The sequence below is a fragment of the Myotis lucifugus genome, unplaced genomic scaffold (assembly GCF_000147115.1).
Source record: "Myotis lucifugus unplaced genomic scaffold, Myoluc2.0 scaffold_83, whole genome shotgun sequence".
Classification (NCBI taxonomy): Eukaryota; Metazoa; Chordata; class Mammalia; order Chiroptera; family Vespertilionidae; genus Myotis; species Myotis lucifugus.
This window is the reverse complement of record NW_005871131.1, coordinates 3,388,634-3,411,677: the sequence shown is the minus strand read 5'-3', so window position 1 is coordinate 3,411,677 and position 23,044 is coordinate 3,388,634. Positions and strand designations below refer to the sequence as shown.

The following is a 23,044-nucleotide window of genomic DNA, read 5'->3' as shown; positions in this document are numbered from 1 at the left end:
GCACAATAGCTTTCAGCCCTCATAGAAAGCTGTATTCATTTAAACAAACTGATAGGTGAATTTGTTTGGAGGTCATTCTCACATCCATTAAATAAGCTCATTAAGTACTGTTAATCCACAACATTTTATTAGCCTGCTTGATTACACGCTTTTAAAAATCGTTTCTAAGAAAAATATTCTATAACGAGGGGCCCAGTGCACAAATTCGTGCAACTTGAAAGGAACTGTGGGCTGCGAGGCTGCGGTAGGCACAGGGGCAGGTCTCGGCCCATCCTCCGCGCCTCCGCCTGGCCCTTCCCGCTGTGACCCTCCCTCCCCCGTCCCTGTCTGCTGGCAGCCCCGCTCCTGCCTCACTGCTCACAAGCACTGAAGGCATGGAGCTATTGGGACCTGTGCCAGCAGTGGCTGCTGCCCTGATCACCCCTCAGGAGCGGGGGAGGTGGAGAAGCCCTCAGGGGCGATCAGGGCCGACAGCCGCTGCTTGCACCTGCTGATGGTGCTGAGCAATCGGGACTGGTGCCGGGCACTGGCGCGGGTGCGAGCGGGGCTGGCACTGGGTGCAAGCGGCAGCTCCAGTGCCAGCAGTGGGTGCGAGCAGGGCTGGCGCCAGCAGCAGGTACGAGCGCCGGGTGGGACCACGGTGCACGGGAGCAAAGAATTTTCAGTAACCACCAGAGGCTCACCCTGATGGCAGCAACCGGCACCCCACCTTGGTCTGGCGCCCCCACTCACCTGCTCTTCCATCCCACCGCAGCTGATGCCTGCCATGTTCTGCACACGACCTGTGGTGGCCAGTGCACGTCACTGCAACCGGTTGTTCTGGTTGTTCAGCCATTCAGTCTGTTTGCATGTTCGACTTTTATTATACAGGATTCTAAGTTTTGATGCAGTCAACTTGGGTTCTCCTTACCTTTAGTTGAGGTTATTGCCGTTGTGATGTGCTGTAAGTCTTCCTAAGTCATTTTATGGGTGATTTGGCCCCATGAGATTTCAAATATCTTAAAAGCAAGGATCTGGCCGAAACCGGTTTGGCTCAGTGGATAGAGCGTCGGCCTGCGGACTCAAGGGTCCCAGGTTCGATTCCGGTCAAGGGCATGTACCTGGGTTGCGGGCACATCCCCAGTAGGAGATGTGCAGGAGGCGGCTGATCGATGTTTCTCTCTCATCGATGTTTCTAACTCTCTATCTCTCTCCCTTCCTCTCTGTAAAAAATCAATAAAATATATATATTTTTTAAAAAAGCAAGGATCTGGTCCCTTACTTTTTTTAGTATCCATGTCCAGTTTTGGTGCTCTGTGCCTTGTAGGTGCTCTATGAATGGCTGCTTTTGACCAGGCAGTGCCCGCTTGGGCAAAACAAAACTTCAGTTGAGGAAAATGCAGATGGCATTCAGCCCGCGGCATTAGGAGGCTGGGCATACTCGTATGTGTTGTTTAGGACGATGGGTTGGCTCATGCCTGAGCGACACCCGTTGTTAAACAGTTGAATTTTACTCCTTGGAAGATGTAAGAATTTTACTCATTGGAAGATGTAAGAGCTCTTGCTATGCAAATGATATGTCCTTAATGTGTGTTGGGTCACAAAATAGAGAAGAAAGAGAGAGACTGTACCTGGTCTACTGCTGTCAGTTTTGTGCCTTTAAGAAAGGCAAACTGGTGAAGTAGTTAAGAGCCAAGATTCTGACATCAGTGGGCTTGGATTCAATAAATGGTTCTGTCTGGCCTTAGATAAGACACTTATCTTCTCAGAGTAATTCTTCATCTTTAAAAGGAGGTATTGTGAGGATTAAATGAGTTAACTTGTAAACATGATTGGGATAGTGGATGGCCAATTGTAAACCTCAATATAGGTTACCTTTTACTATTGCTATAAAATGGAACTAATGAGTTTAGATCAGTGATTATTAACAGGGGATGATTCTACCTCCAGAGGACATTTGGCAGTGACGGGAGACAATTTTGGTTGTCACAGTGTGGTGTGACAACCAAACTTACCCACTGGCGATTAGCGGGTAAGAGGCCAAGAGGGATGCTGCTAAACGTTACACAAAGCACAGGACAGCCCGCAGAACAAATAACTATTTGGTCTCCAATGTCAGTGTGTCAAGGTTGAGAAGCCCTAGGTTAGCCTAATAAGCATATGTAAGTGAAGATAAATTAGCCAAGAAATATTTTGTTTATTTTATTGAATGTTTAAATATTAAATTGCTCTAGTATATCGGGGGAAGACAAGTCATGGGGATAAGTATTTTACCTGGGAATTGACTTACTGTGATGATTGGGGAAGAAGTGTCACTATGGGAGAGGCAAAGGAAGCTGGCTTTTAGGAAACAGTCCAGCTACAGTGATGGCAAACCTTTTGAGCTCGGCGTGTCAGCATTTTGAAAAACCCTAACTTAACTCTGGTGCCGTGTCACATATAGAATTTTTTTGATATTTGCAACCATAGTAAAACAAAGACTTATATTTTTGATATTTATTTAATATATTTAAATGCCATTTAACAAAGAAAAATCAACCAAAAAAATGAGTTCGCGTGTCACCTCTGACACGTGTGTCATAGGTTCGCCATCACTGAGCTAGGACATAAGAGTTGGTGGGACATGCCTGAGAAAGCCATGGGGCTGCTGTTTGGGGATTAAGTTGCTAAAAGCATGTTCTTCTCACCACTTCTGAAGCTACTTTATAAAGAAGCATTTAGGTAGTGGAGGGACTTTTGTTGCTTTTTAAAATAAAACTAAAGGTGTGTGTTCATCAACACACAAAAATACAGGTCTGGAAAACTGTTAGAGTGTGTATTAAGTTAAAGTTATTTGGAAATAACCTCCAATCCACAGCTAGTGAGCGGTACATCGGCTGCTGTGCTAACGTACACTGGGTCCATTCTGTATTGCTCAATATGAGCAAGCTTGAGCACTGGAGAAGGCGTAGTGGTACTTTTCATAGTGAGTTGAATTCAGGTTTTGCCCTGTACTTTGCTATAAAAACAACTGGTTGTGAAGACTAGTGTTAAAGTGATCTCCAGTGCCCTCAAATGTGAGCAGAACTCACAAGATATTAAATATACATGCATTTAATTTATTATATAGATATTTAAAATGTGACAATATTCTTTAGCATAGAATCCAACCTCCTTGTCCTGGCATCCCAGGCACTTCACAATTAGATCCCAGCCTGTGTGTTGAGCCTTGTCTCCCACCATATTCCTCACCCACACTGTGTTCTCCTTAGACTAGAGTGATGGCAATATGCAGTCAGCTTTAGAGGAAGTTTTTCTGTCTTTAGTGAGAACTTGTCTTGCTCCCAGATATATCGCCTGGCACAGAATAGGTACATTTCGTGATTGTATAATAGTAGCTCTCCTCATTGAGCACGTACAGATGTACCAGGCACGATGCCTCCCCATCTTTGTGCCTTTATTCCTTCCTCACACAGGAAGGTTTTTCTTCTTCTCCTTTAAATACGTTTTTGTTGATTTTAGAGAGAGAGGAAAGGAGAGGGATAGAGAGATAGAAATACCAATGAGAGAGAAACATCAACTGGCTGCCTCCTTCACGCCCTCCATTGGGGACCAAGCCCACAACTTGGGCATGTGCCCTGACTGGACTAGATCTGGTGACCACTTAGTTCATAGGTCATGGCTCAACCACGGAGCCATACCGGCTGGGTTATTCTTCTCTTTTTAAAAATCTACCCTAAAACCTCCTTCATGAGATCTCTTTTTCCTTCTTCAACCCCCAATCCTCTCAAAATGAATCCTTTCCTCCTCAGGAACCCAAAGGCCTGTGTTCTTTGGTTTGCCTTTTATTAGAGCTGGTCACAGCAGTACCCTTGCTGCTGTCTTGTAGAAAGCTCAAGATAAGGAGCCATGACTGTACATCCTTCCAGCTGCCCCAGGGCCTTTGCACACAGCAAGTACCTAAAAGTCCTGATTGAATGACTTAGTAGATCTTCCCCTTGTGTTCAACTTGAGGTTCTGTTAACTATCATGCTATTTACTTTGAAATGAGTCTAAGGAGATTAAGTCTAAGTGAGGGTGGGTGCTGTGTCTAATTCTATTTACTAGCTCTTTATCTAGAGTAACACAAAGGGCATGCCTAACTGGCAAATAATTGGTGCCTTGACTGCTGTTAGGAGGCTAATGCTTCTTTGTATGTATTGTTTGTTGTGTGAAAGACAATCGATGACCCTCAAAGCATCTATTCAGTGAGTGATGTAAAAATAAATGTCTGAACATATGAATCCAATATTGATGTCAGCATTTAACTCATTAAAATCTGTTGTTTTTAAAGCATCTATTCAATGAACCTAATCAGGAAGATAGATGGAGTTAGTCTCTGCATTAGTCAGACAGCAAGTGTGGCACTGATTTATATACTAAATCTTAATAGTACAAAAAGGTAAAATGGAGGGCAAAGCGATTCCTCTAGAAATGGAAGTAGCCTGGATAAAGATAAGTGGGAAAAGGTATGTGTGTCACAAGGCCTTTCAGGTTAACTTAGAGGTGTGGTGCCCTTAGATTACTAAAATCTACCACTGAGCATACATTATCTGCTCTTTGCTTGATGCCATATACTGCTGGGAGAGTAAGACCAGTTTCTATATGGCCCCTGCCCTTTAGGGCTTTATGCTCTAGTGCAGGGATTGGGGAACCTTTTTTCTGCCGAGGGCCATTGGATATTTATAACATCATTTGCTTAATATAAATTTATGTCGCTATGAAAAAAAGCATGATAGAAGCTTTCGGGCCTTTTCATCTCTTGCAGTTATTCAATTCTGCCATTGTAGCATGATAGAAGCAGCCATAGACAATACATAAAGCATGACTCTGTTCAAATAAAACTATCTTTACAAAACTGGCAGCAGGGTTTAATGTGTGTCATAGTTTGTTGACCTCTGCTCTAGAGTGTGGCTGAGTGTGTATGAATGTGGCATGTGTATAAAACCAGTGTTGGAGTGTGTGCTTTTTACTGCAACATTATAGAAACGCTAATGGGGAGAGAAAGCCGGCCAGAGTCACAGGGGAGGGGGCTTGATGAAGGAGAACCATCTGTCTCCGTGATCACAGAGTTTATTCATAAAACTTTGTAGAAGTTTTATTCATCCCACTTTTCTACCAAGAAAGTTGTTTGTAAAGTCATTCACTCTTTCATTTATTCTACAAGTATTTGCTAAGTGGTCATTATACACAAATGTTAATTCTGGCTTTTTCAAGTATCATAATTGGACGTGTTTTTCATATTTTAATGACTTGACTTTACACATTTCTGAAATTGGGATGCGTCTCACACTTGATGGTATAATTATTACACGATTTTTCTTTCTCTTCGGATATAAATTAAGATGTGCCTTACAATCAATGGTGGCTTAGAGTCTGTTTTAGTACCGCCTTACATATTTTCTAGAACAGTGCCATTTACTTTAGATATTTTAGTTTTTACATGTACATTTGCTAGACAGAAAGATTTTGAGAACATTTTAAATAAAGATTCAAGTGCTTAAAAAAAAAACAACCCAAAAAAACCCAACTAGTACTGTAAGTCCTGACAGAGATTAGTTACTTTACATGTCTCAGTTAATGTTCTGTTAAATAAACTTCTCATGTCAAGCATGGCTTTTTCTGTGCTCTTTGATACTTTTGGCTTGTTTCACAGATTTTCTTCATAAAGATAAATTATGGACAAAAATGCCATGTTGTGGCCCAGTGAGGAACCTGGCCATAGCCCTCTGTGTCTATTACCTATAACTTTCCCTTTGTTAGAAGCACAGAATTTGAGAACAGGTGTTGGAATATTTGTGTTTTCCCCCAGTTTATCTCATTTTCATTTCATTGCTCTCAGATTTTCTAAAACTATGAAGTTCTTTATGCAGGACTGGCCTAATTAGGAGAGCTTGGGAAGGTTTGTAAAAGGTTTAATGTTCCCTCTCTTTCCTGTCTATATAAATCAATTAAAATGGGCTATGAAGAAACTCACACTCAAGTCGTGTGCAACCCCAGCTTTCATTGCTATGTGCTTGTTTTCTGCATTCAGGGAGGAGGTTCCGCTGAACTGTAGTTATGATTTACAGTAGCCAGAGATACATTTCAACCGGTCCCGTGATATATAGGAATCCGACATAATATAGAAACATTATTTATGCTTCTGATCAGAAGGGGAACGCTGTTTCTTACACTGTGCTTATGGTTTAGGCATTGTGAATAGTAAGCACATCTGTCTTTGTGATTAGTATAAAGAATCAGAAAAATGAAGAATTCAGATTAGTATTTCACAACTGACATCTCTAGATATTTTTAAGTTAATGCTTCTCAGTAAGAAGAGTAAATACTCCTCAGTGTGTGTAATACTGGGCTCCTTTTGGCATGACTTTGTTCATTTGTTCTCTTTGAAGTTATGGTTTGAATGCTGAGTCTTGAAATAATCTCAACATAGTCTTTTCCTCTTGTGTATTTTAGAGAAGGTCTTCCGTGTAAGAACGTGGTTAAATATTAATTGCCGATTGATCATTAGAGAGCGATAAACTGTGATTCTTATACCACATGGAGAATTTTACAATGTGGCATTTGTGGTATTTTGTGTGTATGTATCCCCAAGCATTTCAAACCATAGTTTTACTTAATGGCATTCTTTTTATAGGGCATGCAACCCGAGAGGTAGGAAAGGGCAAGCCAGAAGTTGCAATTCATTCAAAGATTTCTTCTTGGAATAACACTGGAAAAATAAATCTTATTTTATTTTTTCCCCCTGACATCTTAAATTGTAATTTTTCCCTCGCTTTACCTTAAGGTATTTAAGTGAAAAGTGTGACATTTTAGACAAGGAACCCGAGGCAGGATGCCCCTACCATTTCGGGGCCAGTGCAAGCGCTAATGGAGACCCACAGACCAAGTATCTAAATGAGCTGGAGGGCTGTGTGAGCCAGTTCTGCCTGCCTTCTCTCCTGGGGCTGCAGCCAGCGTCTGGAGGCTGCAGGAGCCTCCCTCTCTCTAGTGCCAGTCCTGTGGCCTCCTGGTTCTGCTGGAGCAGGGCAGGGTGAGAGCTGGCCCAGGCCCCAGACCTCTGAGCCCCCAATCCAAAATGGGAATGACCTGCCCAGCTCCCCAGAGAGGTGGGTTTGGCAGACTCTCCACTTACAGGCCATCCTTGTTTGACCCGGGCCTTCCAGAGGGTTCTAAGTGCCTCTAGGTCCACATCCTCTGAGCTGGGGGGAGGGAGGAAGGGAGCAGAGTTATGGGGGCGTCTGGTATACCTAGACACCCCTTTAGTCCTTGGTGAGGGCAGAGGCTGTGTTCATCTTCTCCATGAGCTCAGCACCCTCTGCCCTGAGGGCAGTTCAGCTAAGGACTCCCCCCCACATTGACTGAGGTGATTACCAAATAAAAACAAAACTTCCTTAAAGACTGAAAGTAAAAAAAATTTCATTTTGAGGTTTGTCATGTGTGTGGCCCAGGGCAAGGGCCCCTCGGGTCTAGGTCTGAGAGGTTGAGGGGCTTGGACATTACGCAACTATTTGTGCAGGCATGGTGATATCGTCTTCAGAAACTATAAACTTGTACCATCTGCATTGTAATTTACAAACATACTTGCTTCTGATAATGTGCAAGAAGGGGAAGGAAATGAAAAGGCAGAACTCATTTAAGTAAGGTATTATTCACATTATCGTTTTCCCATCTTAAGTTTTCTTTCTTTCTTTCCCATCTTAAGTTCCTTAAGTTTAAGGAACCCTTAAAACTCACATGCACGTCGTGACTTTGAAAGAAAGAAAAGCTATCAAAACATTCTCCTGTGAGAAATTTTCCATTTCTTAGGGAATTCAGGTGTGTGAATCACTTCCTTCTGTCCCATCATAGGAAAAAAGAAAGCAACATGACTTTCTAGTTCAGCCGAGGAGGCCGGATTGGCATTTTCCAGGAAAGACTGCTTATCATGGAGCAAAGCTCTCTTCTTAAATGGATTTCTGCATAGGTCTTATAGCAACAGTTTGCAGATGTGGACAGCATTCCCAGGAAAAGATTTTTACAGTGACTGACATCCCCAAAACCTTCCCAGAAAAAGGAAAATGTGTCCTTTCTTAATTTCACTATGCGTTTTCCCTGATCAAAAGGCCGATTTATCTGGGGTGGCACCTGAAAAATAAATTTTTTAACAAGGTTGCTTCACAGTAAAGATGAAAGTACAAGCAACTAGTAGATAGGCCAACTGGAAGGGCTCGAGCGTGGAGGATTTTACATTTTTTTCTTGCAATAAACACATGTGGAGTCCAGGAAGGGTGATGCTGTTATCCGGCAGCGTGATGGAGATCCTCACTGAGGCTGGAAAAGTACCAGGCAGTGAAGTGGAAGACGCTGCTTTAGGTGCCGGCAGGTATTTTGTGGGTGCGCGAGTCTGATGATGGGAATAAAACCTTTGATGTTGTTGGCCTGAAGGATCTGTGAGAGGAAAGTGGGCAGAAGGGCTTAGGCCGGGAAGTTGGGTTTGTGTTTGCCTCCGATACTGCCCCTGGATTTCCTTTGAGAGGTCAGTGGAAGATCTGCCCGAGAGCTGGTTCCCCTCCCTGGAGGCTGCCTATGTCCACTCTCCTTGATGTTTTTCCCAACACGTGTATTGGTTGTTCTTCTAACACCTATAACATGTCTGTTTTTGCACTGATTGTAGGAATTACACTCATGTACATGTCTTGCTTTACCCCTGAGCTGTGAGCTTTTTAGGCCATCTGTTTTTCTCTCTATTTCCAACAGAACCAGTGAAGGTTCAGAAGGAGTTGTCTTCGAGTTGCCTGGAGTTAGTTGTCATTTGGTTGCATGGACCAGGAAAAGCAAAGTCTCCTCAGTGGAAAGATCAGAACAGCTTCCATATTTTTACAACTGAGGGTCCAAAATGCATCAAATAATAAATAGGCCCAGCACCTGAGAAGCTGTGAGCAAAAACTTGGCTTTTAGCAGCATGGGATCCAAAACAACTCCCCAATCACATCATTTTCACAGAGGAGGCAAATTCTTAAAAAAAAAAAATTCGAGAAAGCCTTCTTCTACAGAGAAGTCACTGTCCTTTAGAAAGGAAAACTATTGAGTGGAATCCACTCCCGAAGAGCATGTGCTGTTCCCAGGGAAACGGTCTGCTCAGCAGATGGCCTTCACATTTGGGGCCTTGATAGTCTCAGGCTTGGAAACTATCATCCTGAATTGGAGAGGAAGAAAAGTATGTGCCCTTCAAATGGAGATGGTTTTTCAAGTGAAACTTGAAAAAGAAAAGTGAGCAGTGTTCTCTGAAGATCTGAATTCATATGCAGCCCTCTGCTGCGTGGATTTGTGCTAATCAGGGATGTTTTTTAGTAAGGAGATAGGAAGGGAGCTTAGATGATCAGGAAAGATTTCTATAAGCATAAATCCCACTTCAGATTCCCTTATACAGTGTTCTCTCTGCCTGGACCACTTTTCCTTCAGCTGCCTTCAACCAACGAACATTGGCATGTCCTTCCTATCCCAGATCCACGGAGGGCCTTCCTTGAATTTCCAGATCCAGTTTGGTTCTCCTCTTTAAACAACCACATACCATCCTGTAGCGGGGATTGTAAACTGGTATGCCTATAGGAGCCACGTGTGTGATGTGGACAATGAAATGGGCTGTTGATAGTAAAACCTTCTGTGATGATGGGCGTGGTCTCTATCGCCTGGTCCATTATGAGCACTTACTGTGGCTAGTGCAACTAAGGACCTGCACTTTTCATTAATTAAAACTTAAATAGTCACATGTGCCTAATGGGTACTCTTTTCGATAGCATAGGTCTGTGGGACAAACAGCAGCATAAACGTGATGACAGGTGGTTGAACTATGGCTCAGTGTCAGGGAGACAGAGGCAGTGAAGAGGACTGTGGAACCAGAAACCATTTGTGCTAGCCGAAAGGCAAAGCTGCTAGTCATTTTTAAAAAAAGAGTAGCAGAAATTCCTTTATTTATAGTGACATTTTCTTATTTAAAAAAATAACAGCAACTGTTTAAACTTCTTGGTCAGACTTGACCCATGTTCAGTCCACTTTGTGACTTATACTTTGACTTAGCATGGTTAAGTATCACTGTTACAATTCTTGATGTACTTGTTTGTTTAATTCTGTCCTCCTCTCCCCCCTAAGGATGTGGCTATCCTAATCCCTGAAACCTGTGATTATGTTAAATTACATGGCAAAAAAATCTTGCAGGTGTAATTAAATTAAGGAACTTGAGATGGGCGATTACCCTAGATCAGTGGTTCTCAACCTTCCTAATGCCGCGACCCATTCATACAGTTCCTCATGTTGTGGTGACCCCCAACCATAAAATTATTTTCGTTGCTACTTCATAACTGTAATTTTGCTACTGTTATGAATCATAATGTAAATATCTGATATGCAGGATATATTTTCATTGTTACAAATTGAACATAATTAAAGCATAGTGATTAATCACAAAAACAATATGTAATTATATATGTGTTTTCCGATGGTCTTAGGCGACCCCTGTGAAAGGGTCGTTCGACCCCCCAAAGGGGTCTCGACCCACAGGTTGGCGACCCACAGGTTGGCGACCCACAGGTTGGCGACCCACAGGTTGAGAACCGCCGCCCTAGATGGTCTGGGTGATCCCAATGTAATCATAGGGGTCCTCGTGAGTGAAAGGGGGAGGCAGGAGAGTCATAGAGCAGATATGGCGATGGAAGGAGTTGTCAGAGTAATGTGATTGCTGGCTTTGGCAGTGAATGTGCCCGCAAGCCAAGGAATTCGGGCAGCCTGTAGAAGCAGGAAAAATCAAAGGAAAGGATTTTAATTTTCCCAGGAGCCTCCAGAATATGGTCCTGCTGACACCTTGCTTATAATCTGAGTGATCCATTTTGGACTTTTTTGCCTCTAGAAGTATAAGGTAGGAGAGTTGTGTAATTTTAAGCCATTAAGTTAGTGGTCATTTGTAACAGCAGCAGTGGGAAATTACTACCCTGATGAATGAAATGAAGTCTTTTTACAAATGGTCTCTTTATTTTCTACACCAAAAAATTGTAACATGTGATCTAAGTGAATTAAATTATTCAGTAATGTTAACTGAGCACCTACTATGTGGAGGACACTGTTCTAGACACCGAGTATTCAATGGTGAATAAACCCCATCAAAATCCCTGTCCTCGGAGAGCTGTGTTCCATGGCAGACATTAAACAAGCATTTAGTCACACATGTGATGTTAGAAATCGAAGTGCATATGCATAGTCCAAAGAGGTGCTCGAGGAGGGCTTTCCTGTGGAATGATTTTTGGATTGAGTTACAAATGCTGAGTGGGAATTAGTGGAGATAGAGAGGTGATGGGAGAGCATTCCCGGTAGCAGGAACAGCATGTGTGAGGGCCCAGGGCAGAAGTCTCTGGTGTCCTCGAGGAACTAAAGAATTCTGGTATGGGTAGAAGGAAAGGTGCACGAAAGAGCCAGTGTAGGACTTTGGTGCCAACACAGTGGAAACCAAGGAGAGGTTTTAAGCTGCGAAGTAATCAGGGACTGTAGTAATGTAATAAGTATAATTTTTCTATGATGTGGAGAAAGGACTGAGGTGAGGTGAGAATAAATAAGAAGTAGAGTGACGATACATCATCCATACTGGGGAATTTCTGCGAATGAAAGAGGGTGGTAATACTTACTGGGACAACATTAACTGGGACTCTCCTAAGCAAACTGGACACTAGGAGGTTATTGTATTTCTAAAGTGAGCATGAATAGTAGTAGCCTGAACCACATGGTGGCCATGAAGAAGGCTCTTTGAGAATTTCATTAGAGGCACGGATGACTTCCCCCCACTTTGGCTTTATACACACACACACACTCACACACACACACACACACACACACACACTAGTAGCCCTGTGCACGAATCCATGCACTAGTAGGTTGCTGCCACCTTCATGTAGCTCCCCCCCACCCCACCATAGCTTGCTGCCCTGCCCCCTCCCGTAGTTCTCTGCAGCCCGCTTGTACCTCGCTGGCCCACTGTCCTACTGATTCGTATTCGTGATCTAGTCATGACGCGCTTGGTCATTACGCTTCAGGGTGCAACAGCTAATTAGCATATTTCTCTCTCTCTCTCTATATATATATATATATATATATATATATATATATATATATATATATATATAAAAGCCTAAGCGACTGGCCGACCATTTGACCATCTGACTGGTAGCTATGACATGCACTGACCACCAGGGGGCAGATGATCAACAGGAGCAGAAACCACAGGCATGGAAACATGGAACAGACTGATGAATCTTAGAGGGAAGGGGGGAGGGAGGAAGGTGGGAAGAGATTAACCAAAGATCTTATATGCATACTTGAGGCCTGGTGCATGAATTTGTGCACTGGTGGGGTCTCTCGGCCTGGCCTATGCCCTCTCGCAATCTGGGACCCCTTGGGGAATGTCAGAGAGCCATTTTCAGCCCACTCCCCTCAGGCCAGGCTGAGGGACCCTACTGGTGCATGAATCCATGCACCTGGCCTCTAGTATCAGAATAAAACCTGTAGATAAATGATTTCAAATAGGTCCAGTTACTTTGTACATTGGCCTCTGCAAAAAGGCTTGACGGTTTCCACCACACCTCTCTCCTTTGTCCTGCTGCCATAGGACCCACCATCTTACCTCTGAAGAGATATCAGGTACAAGCAGGTGTCATAAGTAGCAACAAAGGTCATGTTATGGAACTCAACACCCTGCTTTGTCTGGGTTTGAGCTGTGATTTCTTCAGCCTCTGCTTATGTATTCATTGTCATTTCCACTGATATTAGAGAGCATTGAGGACAGTTTGCTGGTTTTTAGAAGTGATTTCCAATAGAGGGTGCTGGATTAGAATCTCTTGTAGGGCCTCAACTGGTATCATCCCCCCCACTTCTGCCTAGTGCCTAATTATGGGGAAAGAGTGAGAATATGTGCAGTGAAACATGTGATCTCTCTCACTTCCTTTCCTACCATTTTGTGTGGACCTCAGGAAAATTTTCGGACTTGGCATCTGGTATTGCTGTTACTATGTCTATGCCTAAATTCTGCATTCTCACAGGGATATTCTTGTTCCTGTACAGGGTGCACCTTTATTCATTTACTGCCTGTTAACTGTGATGCAAGACCAAACTCTGATGGGCTGTCTTTGGGGTTCTCACATGATCCTGCTTTAACAGCCTTACCCTTCACTATACTTCCAAGGGCATTTTCCACTTTCATCACGTTTTACAGCCTTCCCCATGTGCCCTGAGCTGGGTCTATTTTTGGAACTTGGTATTTGCTGTGCTTCTACCTGGGATTCCCTTCCATTCTTACAGGTCGTCTCAATACGGATTTCCCCAGTATAATGGTCTGTTTCCCTCTGTGTTCAGTATATTTGTTTTTCTGTTATGACACTCATCAGCTCATGCTTCATTGAATTAGGAATGCAAATTTTGTTGAGTATCATAACTCTGAGTTTTTATTTGCATTTTTAAATGTAGAGCAATTTTAACTGAAATTTTCTCCCTTTCCTTATTTGTCCTCAATTATGGTATAGTTTTTTTTTTTTTAAAGAAGTACTAAGATTATTTATTTTTAATTTTTTTCCACAGTTTAGCTAGGCCCTCTTACTTTTTTTTAATTACTTAGGTTTTGCTGTGTTGTTTTTAGTATATTTCATATGGCCTTTGGTTATGTCAAAGTTTGACAGTGTTGCCATGAAGTAATTGTTGAATTTATTTTTGAGTGTCTTTACTTCATATCCTCAGGGCTTCTCATAAGCTTTCCTTTTAGGGAAGGCTTTCAAAAGTGTGTGGTTTGGTGTCCACGAATTCCTGGAAGTTCTGCATGGCTGGAAAATGATTCATACGGTAACTATCTAGGGCTGGATTTGCAAATCCTATGGTAAAATCTTGCAGGCATCACGGGCCATCAATCATGACCCTGCTGGAAGTAAATAAAAGAGATTAGTGTCCCCTCCAATCTTCTCCGCTGTGGCTTGGACATAGTGGGCGTTTTTTTGAGCAATGGTTATCAAAGCGTGGTCCTCGGCCAAGCAGCCTCAGCATCGCTTGAGAACTAGTTCGAAATACAAAGTTTCAGGGCCCATCCCAGACCTACTGAATCAGAAACGCTGAGGTTGGCCCAGCAACATACCTTTGAACAAGTCCTCCAGGTGATTTTGGTTCACAGTACAGCTTGGTAGCCACTGTGTCAGGAGACAAGGTGAAAATACTGTTTACAATTGCCCCGCCTCCTGCATACACGTGATATGTAAGATCTGGAATAAACCTTGGTTTTCTTTTAGCTCCTTTTCTGAGCTTTCTCTAAGAAGGTCATCTTTCTGGGATTGTGTTAATTTATTGGTTGTTAATCTGAAAATCACAAACCTCAATGCTGTTTTCTATTAGGAAGGCAGCTGGTAGAGCAGTGGTCCTCAACCTGTGGGTCGCGACCCCTTTGGCGGTCGAACGACCCTTTCACAGGTGTCGCCTAAGACCATCCTGCATATCAGATATTTACATTACGATTCATAACAGTAGCAACATGACAGTTATGAAGTAGCAACGAAAATAATTTTATGGTTGGGTCACAACATGAGGAACTGTATTTAAAGGGCCAGAAGGTTGAGAACCACTGTGGTAGAGGTTCAGGCGTTTGAAAACATGGTTATACATGGTTGCTTTTGACATTAATTCGTTTTTTCACGCCTCCATCCCTGACTGGAAGAGGACGGTTTGGAGGAAGATTCATTCTCCTTCTGTCGTGGACAACATTGCAGCAGCAGCATTGCAGCTGGCCGAAGGTTTTGGGCCTTGACACTGTTTAGGGCTTCAGTGCACTAGAAGAAGAACCCTGCTGTGCTGAGAAGCAGGCAGAGGCTCCGGGAGAGACTACACTGATTTATGGTCCTCTAGCTGATTAGTGGCTGAGCTGGGACACACCCACGGCCCTTTGCAAAGTCTCTGCCCTTAACCACCCCTGCATACTGCTCACCAGTGTCACTGGGCCATGAGACAGCACCAAGTGATTGCTGTTCACTGGGGCTCGCTGCAGTCAGGGGATCCATGCCCCCAAAGCCCTTACACTTGTGCCTCCTCTTCCTCTTCAAAGTATAAACTTCCAGTAAAAAAAAAAAAAAAAAAGAATGCCTTCCAGAAAAACCTTTGAAAAACTACTAAAGATAGCAAAGGGAGCTGGCGATATTATTTATGGTTCTCAGGAAATTTGGAGTAAAAAGAAACAAAACAAGATACAGTAAAATAGTGAGTATATTTATATTTATTTATATGTATGCCACCAAACCTTTAAAGATTGCTATAGGGTTGTCAGCTTTTAATTTTTCTGAATTAGAAAATTAAAAAAACCCCACAGCTATCATCAACTAACTACCTTCATCATTTTCAATCTCAGACTTTTTCTCTTCTCAACATTCAGTCTCTGGGTGATCTCATCCATTTTATGGCCTCAGATACCATCTGTTTATTGATGATTCTTAAATTTATATCTTTGGCCTCAACCTCACCTTTGAATTTTAGAATCATCTGTTCAATCGCTATTCCACCTCTCTGTTTGTATGTCTAATAGACATTGCAAATGAAATGAATCCAACAATTCAACTAGATTCTTAATCTCTCCTCCCCCCATTCCCTTGGCCGTATTATTTTTATATTTTTTAGGTGTTTCCTATCTGATGCTCATGGCAAAAATCTTACTGTTTTCTTTTGGCCTCTTTTTCTCTCCCATATCACATTCAATTCATGAGCAAATCCTGTTAGTTCTATTTTCAGCATATACCTGGAATTCAACCCCTTCTTACCACCTCAGCTGCCACTTTAGGCCTAGCCTAAAGCACCATGATTATCTCTCACCCGAATCATTCAATAACCTCCCTATTGCTCTCCATGGTTCTTGCCTCCTATAACTTGTTTCCCAAATGATCCTTTTAAAAAATGTTTGATTGGTTTCAGAGAGAGGAAGGGAGAGGGAGAGAGTTAGCAACATCAATGACGAGAGATAATCATTGATTGGCTACCTTCTGCATGCCCCCTACTGGGGATGGAGCCCACAACCTGAGCATGTGCCCTGACCTTGAATCGAACTGTGACCTCCTGGTTCATGGGTTGATGCTCAACTACTGAGCCACACTGGCTGGGCTCCAGAATGATCCTTTTAAAAGTTGCGGCCATGTCTCTCATCTGGTCAGAATTCTGCTGTGGCTCCCATCTCTTTTGGAATAAAAGCCAGCGTCCTTCACCGGTAAGAAATCATGTGGATATCATGTCATCATCTGATAGAGTGCGATGACGAGGCCATTTCACCTCTGTGGTATTTCTCCCAGAACCCATAACCCTAGGCTAAACATGAGGAAAACCTCAGAGAATCCATACTGATGGGCAGTCTACAAAATACCTGGTCAGTACTCTTTAAAACTGCAGGGGCGTGACAAATAAGAAAGAACTGGGAAACTGTCACATAGCAGAAGAGACTAAGAAGTCGTATGTGTTTTAATTCATTGTGGTATCCTGGATTGGGTCCTGGAACAGAAAAAGACATTAGTGGGAAAACTAGTGAAAGCTAAATAAAGTCTGGAGTTTAATTAATACTATTGCACTGATGTTATTTTCTTAGTTTTGACAAGTGCACCACAGTTGTGTAAGATGTTGAATAATTGGGGAAACGGGCTGAGAGATCTACTCTCTGAGCCATCTCTGTAACTTTCAAAAAACACAATCTTATCTTTAAAAAGCTTAGAAAATTAAATAAGTTTTTAGAGTGGCCTACCAGGCACTACGTGGTCTGGTTCTGATAAATGCTCTAACCGTTTCTTCTACAATTCACTTGCTTCAGCCACACTGAACTCCCTCTTGGACATGCCACCTTTGTTTTTGTTTTTGGGCCTTTGTGCTTGCTGTGCCTTATGCCTGGAGTGCTCTTTCTTCATTGCAGGGCTAGCTCCTTCACTTTACCTCCTTCAAGTATTTGCTCCAATGCACAGTATGGGAGAAAGTTTCCTTAGTCCTTTCCCTTCCCCTTTCCCTCTGTTACCCTACCCTGCTTTATTATTATTATTATTATCATTATTATTTGTATATGTGTGTGTTTATTGTCTTTCTCCCTCCACTACAAAGTAAGCTCCATGAATCAGGAAAATGTTTTGTTTACTCCATAGCCACAGAATAATGCCTGGCATAAAGAGAGAACTTATAATACACATTTGTTGAATGAATGAATAAGTTTAATAAAAATTTAGAGTGAATACCCGATTTCAGAAGGAGCAGTAGTGCTTTAAATGGAATTGGTTTAGCTTTATGAAAAATTCATTAAATTGAACATTTTGGTTTGTTTGCTGTGGACTAATGAAAACTTGATGGCAGATTGGCACTGGTCTGCCGATGGGTTTTAGAGCCATTGTGCCGGGTCATTCTTCCTTCAAAGGGAAGTGGTATTTTAGTTCTTTTAAATTCATGCAACCCAGTACATTAGCCACTAGTCACATGTGGCTGTTTATATTGAAATTAATTAAAGTGAAATAAAAATAAAAACAAAACAGTTCCTCTATTGGACAGGCCGTATTTCTTGGGCCTGATAGCCACGTGTGGCTGGTAATTACCATAGTGGACAATGCAGCCAGAAACATTCCCATCGTCACAAAATGTGGTATTGGCAGCACAGCTTTAGACGACAAATCTTTCTTTTAATGCCTTCAGGTAATAAAACTAAAATGATAATAGTAGCAACTATAATTTATTGGCTTTTGCTATGTGGCAGACATTGTGCTGTCTGCTTTCTAAGTGTTCTCTCAATCTTCAGATCCCTGAGGGAGGCACTATTTTTATTTTTTAGACTAGAGGCCCAGCGCACGAAATCATGCGCGAGTAGGGTCCCTAGGCCTAGCCTGTGATCAGGGCCATGTCTGATGCCCTGTGACGCCCTGCATTGCCCCCACTCTGCGATGCTTGCTACCGCCCTGGGCCGCCCTGTGATAGTGGCTTCTGCCGCCCCGGGACACTCCATGAAGCTCCACGCCCTGGGACTCTCCACAATGCTCTGTGAAGTTCCCCACCCTGCCACTGCTCCGCAAAGCTCCATGATGCTCACTGCTGCCGCGATGCTTGCCGCTGCCACCCCGCCACTGCTCTGCGAAGCTCCCCCACCCTGCGACTGCTCTGCGAAGCTCCCCTGCCCCGCAACGCTCCGCAAAGCTCGCTGCTGCCCCATGATGCTCCCCGCCACTCACCACTGGACGCTCACTGCCACTCACCACTGGACGCTCACTTCTGCTCACAGCCTGGGGCCACTCAACAGTCCCCAGTCCCGTTCTGCCGTCACCCCCTCTCATGGTGACCAGTCGTTTGTTCGTCCTGGTTGTCATGGACACTGGCTTTTTATATATATAGATATGGGATTTGAAGGTCAAGGAGAGTAAGTTTCCCAAGGCCACAGGTGGTAATTCAGGTTTCAAACTCAAAACTGCTGCCAACGTGAGGCCTGTGCACATTGCATTTCAGAGAAGCAGCATGCACAACCATGAGGGATTACTCCATCTCAGTGTGTCTTTGGACACATCTCTCATTGTCAGGTGGCAGCACTGCCAAGATATGTTTGTTTCTTTCCCTTCATTCCAATTTCGTCAGTAAACTCCAGTTTTCCTCTGCAGGGTAAATTTTCTCCCTAAAAGCTTCCTCCCCATTCGGGTTTTGCAAGTGTCTGTCCCATGTGCTTTCTGGTTCCCCAGTGTAGGTATTGTTCACAGCCCCACTCACTCCTGATGGGCAGGGGCTCTCCTCGTGATGTGTGATAGAGATGGCAGTCACTTCTTGGCCTGGCCATTCCACTTTCAGTTTTCTGTTTGGGTTGCTGGGTGAGCAGGTTATCCCTGCTTGTGCCCCACTGGCATTGTGACTGTTGCACAGGGTGAAGTCACAAACATCGATACAGCCAATGATTGCACGTTGCTCTTCTGGAGACCAATGGAGTATGGGAGGATGTTTTCTGAAATGTTTAAAGGGAAGGCAATTCTAGATTGTTAGGAGAAAACCCTCTGAGTGAGACCCTTGTTTGGTTTGGGAGACTATCCCAGAACTAGTCTTTTTAATTTCATGTATCTAATCTAAGTCAGAGAAGATTTTTGTTTCTTATTATTTTGTTGTTGTTAATCCTCACCAGAGGATATTTTCCTATTGATTTTTAGAGAGAGTGGAAGGGGTGGGAGGGGGAGAGAGAGATGTGAGAGAGACACATTGATTGGTTGCAGGTGCTCCAACCAGGGCTGAGGATCAAGCCCTTGACCGGAATCAAACCAGGGACCCTTTAGTTTTGGGGCCTACATTCTATCCATTGAGCCAAATCAGCTAGGGCCTTATTTAGGGTTGTTTTACTTTACAGTTAAGAAATATATCTTGATCTTATATTTTATAAAATTTTATTTTAGTGTAAATTGTGTAATGTTTATTTTGTGTGACTAAAGGGCATTTTTAGAGGCAACTGAAGAGATGATTTATTTAGAATGATTTTCTTTTCTTACTTAAACATTCTATGAGGGAAATGGTCTGATAGGCAGTAACTAGACCATGTGCCTGTTACTGAAGTCACTGTTGACAATTTGAATAATATTTTTCTTGAAGAGAACAGCTAATGTTAGTGATTGATTGCTAAAATTCAGCCTGTCAGGCCTGACCTGTTTCTATGTGGCTAAAAAAGATAGATAAATATGTTTAGTGCAGATAAATGTGTCATAACTGTAACCCCTACATAATCAACCTCTTTAATTTACAATGCATTGACAGTTATGTCACGGACTCTCACGGAATTCTGATTGGAATGTTCATGTACAAGGCAGCCAGTTGGAGATGCTGCACCATGTGCACAGCTGGTTGGGGGAATGCTACAAGGCTGGTGGTTTTGAGCTAGGTCTTGGGTAACGAGTTGGTTTTTTACTGGAAGGGATGAGTCGGTGGGTGAAGGACTCAGGAAATCTGTTCAGTGATTGAAGTGTGAGGAACAGGCCTTGAAAGTTAGGGCAGGAACAGCTTTGAACACTGAGTGAAATAAACTTTTTGTAATACTGAAGGAGCCACTCAAGGTATTCTTTTCTTTCTTTTTTTAAAATTTTTTATAATGATGTTGTCTGCTTTTAGAATCAAGGTAATACTGGTCTTGTAAAATGAGCTTGGGAGTTTTCCCTCCTCTTGAATTTTTTGGAATGCTTTGAGAAGGATAGGTGTTAATTATTCTTTGAATGTTTGGTAAAATTCACCTGTGATGACAAGTCCTTATTCAGCCTTAAAAAGTAAGGAAGATATGACAACCTTCTATATCAATAGACCTTGAAGACATTATGCTAAATGAAATTAGCCAATCTCTAAAGGACAAATACCATATGATTCTGCTTATATGAGGTACCTAGAATAGTCCAATTTACACAGATGAACTAAGAATGGTAGCTGCCATGGGTTAGGGGTGTAGGAGTATGGGGTGTTATTGTTTAATGAGTATGGAATTTCAATTTGGGAAAATAAAAAAAATTCTGGAGATGGATGGTGGTGATGGTTGCACAACATTGTGAATATACTTAATGCCACTGAACCATACACTTAAAAATGCTTAAGATGGTAAACTTTATGCTATGTATGTTTTGCTGCAAGTAAAAATACAAAGACAAAACCCCACAAACAATGGAAGAAATGTTTACACTACACTCATATAATTCCCACTCAAATATAGAAATAGGACACTTCCTGTCCCCAACAGACCCCTCATGCCCCACCCTATTATTTATGCTCCCTTGAGGTGACCACGATTCTGTCAGTCCTTGAAATTCATATAAATGGATTTACATTGTATATACGCTTATGTTTGGCTTTTTCTCTCATGTATATGAAATTCTTCCATGTTGTTATGCATATTAGAAGTTGTGTTTTATTGTGTAACTAGAGGCCCAGTGCACAAAATTCGTGCATGGTGGGGTGTGTGTCCCTCAGGCCAGCCTTCAACATCTCCAATCTGGGACCCCCTTGGGGGATGTCCGACTGCTGGTTTAGGCCCGATCCCTGTGAGATTGGGCCTAAATCTGCAGTTGGACATCCCTCTCACAATTCGGGACTGCTGGCTCCCAACCGCTCGCCTGCCTGCCTGCCTGACTGCCCCTAACTGCTTCTGCCTGCCAGCCTGATCACCCCCTAAGCACTCCTTTGCCAGCCTAATCGCCCCCAACTGCCCTCCCATTGCCTGCCCGGTCGCTCCCAACTGTCCTGCCCTGTAGGCCTGGTCCCCCCAACTGCCCTCCCCTGCCAGCCCAGTTACCCCCAACTGCCCTCCTCTGCTGGCCCGATCGCCCCCAACTGCCCTCCCCTCCCCTGCCGGCCCGGTTGCCCCAACTACCCTCTCCTGCTGGCCTGGTTGCCCCCAACTGCCTTCCCCTGCCAGCCTGGTCACCCCTAACTGCCCTCCCCTGCAGGCCTGGTCACCCCCAACTGCCCTCCCCTGTTGACCTGGTCGCCCCCAACTGCCCTCCCCTGCCAGCCTGGTTGACCCTAACTGCCCTCCCCTGCTAGCCTGATTGCCCACAACTGCCCTCCCCTGCCGGCCATCTTGTGCCCACATGGGGGCGGACATTTTGTGTGAGGGTGTGATGGTCAATTTGCATATTACCCCTATTATATAGGATATTGCACTGCTTGAGTATACTTGTCTATCTTCATCTGCTGTTCATGACATTTAGGTTGTTTTTAGTGTCTGTTGATTGTAAGCACAGCTTCTGTGAACAAAAGCTTTTGGTGGACATCTTCACTCATTTCACTTGGGTGGATTCCTGGATCCCAGGGTAGTTTAGTAGATATCGCCAAATAGTATTCCAAAGTGGTTGTACTAATTTACCCTTACACTCAATTGTAAGAGTGTTCCAATTGACCTGCCTCCTCACCAACTCTTGGTGTTGTCGGGGCCTCAGGAAATAGTAAAAAAGCACAAAAAAGCAATTGCATGAGGCATCATTCTCATTTTTCAAAAAAACCTGCATGGGGAGGCAGGTTTGCTTGATCTGAGGAGGACCGGTTCTGGCCAGAGCCCTGCGAGTTGAGCCCTGCAAGTTGGGGATGACTAGCTGTCTGCCTGGTTATTGATGGGGTGGAAGTATCAATAGGATGACACCCCATTTTCCTTCAGATCATAGAGCTTCATTCCCTTGATGTTTACTGTTTGCTGATGTAGTGTCCAGCCAGTGGCCACCAGGGACACACTTGTTGTACCTGTTGTACTTGCTGCAGTGAGAGTGAACATGCCCCATGGTGAAACTTGAGGAGTCACAGAGAGAGGGCGTTGGAGCACAATCTCTTATGGGATTTGGACTTGGGATAGCTGATTCAGGGAAGGGGGTTTTGCTCTAGATTGGAGCCATGGGAAAGTGGCTGTAATTCTGTGATCGAATAGCTAAATATCTTACCTATAGGGAGGGCAGACTAGAGCAAAGATAAAGTCGTCATTGGTAAGGAGGCAGCAGTCACTGGTATTAGCCAAGGGAAGGGGTTGCTTGGTATTTTGTTGGTGGCACAGGGATTTATGGTTGTCTCTGCTTAGGTGAAATTATGAGGCGGCCTTGTTTTGTCTCACTTTATCATGGTCTCAGTGTAACCTTGTCTGAAGTTGGTGTTCTGTGAGGTCATTTATGTCCAACGTGGTCTAGCTATGAGTGCCAGTCCAGCTCCCGGATGTCAGGAAATACCGCCCCCTCCATTATTAGCATGCTGACAGTTTCAGCTTCCTCTTGGAGCAGAGAGAGGAGGCGTGAAGACAGGAGGACCAAATCTTATGATAGAAATTTTTAAAAGAAAAGAGGAGGCGTGAAGACAGGGGGACCAAATCTTATGATAGAAATTTTCAAAAGAAATTTTTTGAAGAGAGAGATTTACTAAAGAACCCAGGTAGAGGAGGAAGGATGATGAGAGGTTGGGAGAATGTGAAAGATGATGGTGTTCATGAGAAAGGGGTTGCCTGAGGAGAGTAACATTGTTAACAGGATAAACAATGGCCAGGCAGGGAAAATAACAGGGCGGGGGGTAGAGA

At 43.4% G+C, this 23,044-nt stretch overlaps 1 protein-coding gene and 1 non-coding gene across 3 annotated transcripts in view; both read left to right on the top strand.

Moving 5' to 3' along the window:
* The window catches only part of ERC2 (ELKS/RAB6-interacting/CAST family member 2), an 869,271-nt gene that overhangs the window by 184,148 nt on the left and 662,079 nt on the right, over window positions 1-23,044 (top strand). The gene's annotated exons all lie outside the window — the stretch shown is intronic.
* LOC111826481 lies at window positions 4,201-4,275 on the top strand. Its single transcript, XR_002829814.1, has one exon. It is a non-coding gene; the product is annotated as a small nucleolar RNA SNORD72 (small nucleolar RNA).